Source organism: Megalopta genalis, chromosome 1 (genome assembly GCF_051020955.1).
Source record: "Megalopta genalis isolate 19385.01 chromosome 1, iyMegGena1_principal, whole genome shotgun sequence".
NCBI classification, from domain to species: Eukaryota; Metazoa; Arthropoda; class Insecta; order Hymenoptera; family Halictidae; genus Megalopta; species Megalopta genalis.
The window spans coordinates 35,076,521-35,081,009 of NC_135013.1; the positions used below are offsets into that span (position 1 = coordinate 35,076,521).

The 4,489-nt window shown below is 45.9% G+C and overlaps 1 protein-coding gene across 3 annotated transcripts in view; it reads right to left on the reverse strand.

Annotated features, from left to right (window-relative positions):
• The window catches only part of LOC117218089 (uncharacterized), a 48,378-nt gene that overhangs the window by 42,080 nt on the left and 1,809 nt on the right, over positions 1 to 4,489 (reverse strand). The window contains exons 1-2 of one of the 3 annotated variants that reach the window (XM_076526543.1): positions 2,174 to 2,253; positions 1,425 to 1,649 (exon numbers count right to left, since the gene is read on the reverse strand). The gene's annotated coding sequence lies outside the window, so the exon portion shown is untranslated. Of the gene's footprint in view, positions 1 to 243; positions 1,228 to 1,424; positions 1,650 to 2,173; positions 2,254 to 4,489 lie in introns of those variants that run through there. The other 2 variants (XM_033466166.2, XM_033466165.2) reach the window with 2 other exon arrangements.

The window sequence follows — 4,489 nt, forward strand, 5'->3', positions numbered from 1 at the left end:
CTAGGCAACGGTTTATCGAATGTGTCACGATAAATCACGAGAGAACGCGCGAGACGGTGATAATGTTGCATGCATAAGTCTATTCCGCGCTATTGGCCGGCGTTCGTTTGCTACCGTGTAGTACAGCTGACTCGCGAACTGGCTACAGTGCGAGTCATTGCGCGAGCCAGCGGCGGAGAGCTTATAGTTAAAAAGAAAAAAAAGAAAAAAAAGGGGGGTTGATGGAATGACGATTATACTTACACCGACGGACGTGGAGTTTCAGTACGTTTCCCTGGAGTTGTGCACATCGACCTGTGGGCCACCTTTGGTTTTACACACACATAAGGGTTGCCGTGGTGGGTCCGGTGTGTGTATGTGTGTGTACAGTGGGTCCTGCGGGTCCGATCCCGCTGGCGCGGTTCGTCCGACGTCGGCCGGGATAGAGATGATCAACTAGCACACGCACGTTTCACCCGGTCCGGCACAGATAGACTGATCAGGGGAGAGATAGAAAGATGTGTACCGGTCCGCGAAACGAAACCAACGGATCTCCCCGAATCACTGTCGCTGACTGGCCACGTGACCGGTTCACGGGGAACCCTCGGAATTCGTCTGGGAGCAGAGGACAAGGCCGTTTTCCGGCTCCTAGGCTCTCTGGAGCACGTCAATCGAGGCGCCGGCGGCTGCTACCGCTACTGCCGCTGCTGCTACCTCTGCTGATGCTGCCCGTTGGAAAAAGAGATTCGAGCAGGCCCGATGGTGCATCACGAACGACGGTCCCGTACATACACGCTCGGACCTCGTCCGGATAGACGGCCGAATGGAAAAAGTTAAGGACGTACTTTTGCCGCGGCGAGAGAAACTAAAACAAAAGGCGGGAGGGGTTGCGCCGATGGAACACAGCCGGTCGGACAAGGAGGGACAGTGAAACGGATCAGGGATAGAGAGACAGAGAGAACGAAAGATAGAGAGGAAGAGAGAGAAAGAGAGAGAGAGAGAGAAAGAGATAGAAAGAGAAAGAGAGAAAGAGAGAGAGAGAAGGAGGAGAGGACGAAAGACCGCGGTTTCTCCCTGAGATTTCGAGCTGCACTGCAAACGGGAACAGTCAGTCCTCACTGAATCGCAGTTTGGCTACGTACTCGCGGCTGAGAGACTTTCGGGTCTGCGCAGTTGCTCGCTCACCATTTCCACCACCATCCCCGCTCTCAGTGCCACCACCACCATCGTCGCCGACCACCACCACCATCGCTGGCTGCTGCCCGACGCCGCCACCACCACCACCGCCGCCACCACCACCACCATCCCACTAACCCCAAACCTCCATGGCTCCTCTCTCCCTCTCGAGTCTCGACTCCAACCCTAACCTGCAGCCGAGGCAGCGCCCTAACTCCGCCTGGCGAAAGCTCCAAGCCACGCGTGAACACGAGATTATTCTTACTCACCGAAAATTACTACCAACAAAGTTTAGCTTCGAGATTAAATCTGCGTGCATGTGCGCCGCCCATGTATGCAGTCGGTCACAATAGTGCATCCCCTTCCTCCCACGTAGGCGCAACCGGCTCCGGAAGACTTCCTTGATTCATGGGAGATTTGTGTTGTGGCAAATGTCTCGGGACGGTCCTTGAGACTCGAGCAGCTGCCGTCGCGATTAAATGGATCATCGCGTTCTGTCGATGAAACAGAAATTTCAAAATACAATCTTTCTGCTTTTCGAATCGTCAGGATTATTTGAATCGTCGAACTGCATCATATTTGATCCATAAATTACGCTTAAGCTGCAATTTATTACTGATTTTATATGAAATCGTTGGAATTATTATAACAAACTGCTCGGAGCTTTCAACTAAATTGCGATTTCTATTTGAAACCTGCGAACAGAGACAGAGACATTTTTCATGCTGGATATGAAAACCTGGGGATTATTGAATGAATGCACCGTACAGAATAAATACAACTGCTTAAATAGCATGATTAATGCGTCGAATGTTAAAGTAACGCGGCTGTTTTTACTCGAAAAATTGCTGTTACGCGCGATGTTTGTTATTCCGTGACGTCTAAAAGGATCTTTTTACGGCACGATGGACTTTGAGGTTAAATCATAACGTAAAATCGGCTGTAAATTCTTCCGCGTCTACGTGTAACGTCCGGAATGTTTGGAGACCGATTTCTAGGAACACTTAGCTGTTCGCACCTTCATCCTGCTCCTACGTGTTAACAGCTTTACGGTCATAGCGGAAGTTTGGCTTCTGTCGAACTCGAAAGAGCCGTGTTTACGTGTTTCACATTAATGCTTATGTTAATAGGTGGCGCTAAGTGTAATTCTTCGAAACATTAAAAATCTTTTCGATCGAACGGAATCCGATGAGAAATGTTCTCGGGCACGGAGATAAAAATGGGGAGGGGGGAGTAAAAAATCCACGGGAAACCACGAGCAATCTCAGTCGCAAGAAATTTGCCGCGGTGAAAGAAAAAGAATGTTCGCCAAAGTCACGCTTCCCAAAGTTCGTTGCTCCGTACATGTTGTCTCCGCACATTCTGCGGAACGTTGGCCGCGCGCCAAAGTCATTCTCACATAATTTCAGGGGAATATAAGCGCCAAAAAATACACGAGACTTATGACCGTAATTCCGCTATAAATCCATAAACCGGAAGAATAATTGCGCGCGGCGTTCTTACAAATGAAACGTTAACGTGACCGGGCTTAATTAAATTTGATAGGTTCACGTGATAAAGCCATCGCTTTAACTCACCGAGATCGCTGAAATATACCTTTGGAAGGACACGTGTGTACATTTACCTTCATTTCGCTGATGACGATACGATAATGCGAAATTATACGTTTCGCTAATTAACCAGAGAGGAGACATCGGATACCCGTGCCGCGCGAAACAAAAATAATGGAGGATAATTTATTCGTTTCGTCTAACCCGCGTATCCAACAGCGATGATAATATCCGCTCGCCCTTTTCGCAGTGAATCGAGGTTGGGGAAGATAGTGACGCTCTTTTTATTAACGGGCGAAAATGTTATGTTATCTGATGCAATTGGCACATCGGCGCCATCTGCCGGCAACCAAGTCAACCGTATAATTTGATCGAACGTCGATAAAGATATCGTTCGCCTTTCTGCCGCATTCGCAAAAGTTTCGATCACTTTCAAATAAACATGGTAAAAGACGCTTGTTAAAATAATTCTATATAGCAAACCATTGAAAACGTGTCAAATTAGTATCACGAGAGACTGAGTAATTGCGTCATCGGAGAAATAATACAGGAAATAATTGGGTTTGTCGTTAATGAATAAATAGAATATTAATTTATGGAGTATCGAGAATACTGCAGTATTATATATTCATAGATTTTCATCGTGCGAACACAGGTCCATCGTCTATATTGAGAATATTAATATAGAGGTCTTTCATCTTTAGGAACAAGGCAATGTAAAGTCAATGGTACGACTATAAACATTGATAACTACATTGCTCAATCATGAATAAACAGCATGATATTAGACGGAAATAATATTTATGTGCGCAGAAAGGATTGTACAGTGTGCAAGTCACGTGGTTAACCATGCGCATTAATAATTCCTAATGTTATGTCACGCTTTATTATTTTAAACATAAACTGAACCATTCTATCAAAAAGATCGGACCCCATACACTCGATAAAATAAATCGGATTTATCTATCTACATTATGCATCAGCTACGAAAACGATTCAAAACTGTTTCACGTATTTAAATACATCATTTTTGTTGCAATCAAAATCTGTAATATTTTTCATTCAATATTTCACGATTCTTTGCGCCTATGCTCCGTTAAACGCAACACCCGGAACTTCCGGTTTAAATTGTGGAGTTGCTGAAAATTGCGATGCACGCCATTGGCGTCCCATTCGTTCCATGGTGCTCGAAAAAAGGTTAAGCCGAGCTGTCCTCATCTAAAGTGGGAAATTAATCTCGGGCGATAATTCAAAGCCACGTTAATGGGGAACCTAATGTCAATTGCAAAGTTAATCGATGCACGCGCGTTCTCTCTCTCTCTTTCTCTCTCGCTCTCGCTCTCGCATTAGCCGCCGAGAGATACGAGTGGGGTTGGCAGGTCGTTGTTCCTAGTCAAGATCATGAGATCCCTATTCCCGACATTTCGCAATTCTGGCGTAATGCCTGACCTCCGCTTCCAATTCTGCCGAATGCAATTCTTCAGAATTCGACGTGCTGCACTCATCACTCAATCACGCATTGACTACGTGAACAAACGGTTTCAGACGCGCGAGTGACACGTACCATATCCAAGCCATATCGATTTCCCATTGTCCTCCATAGGCATTCGCTATGCATACACGTCCGCTGTATTATGCTGTATTATGCTGATTCACGCAAAAATAACGCATTATCATAATTACCATGCCAGATTCTCGGTGTGTCGCGAATTTTTAGGTTGGAATTAATTTAAGGTTTACTCTGGATTACCTTATGTCGCTTGAGCTATAATTTATTTCTTCCG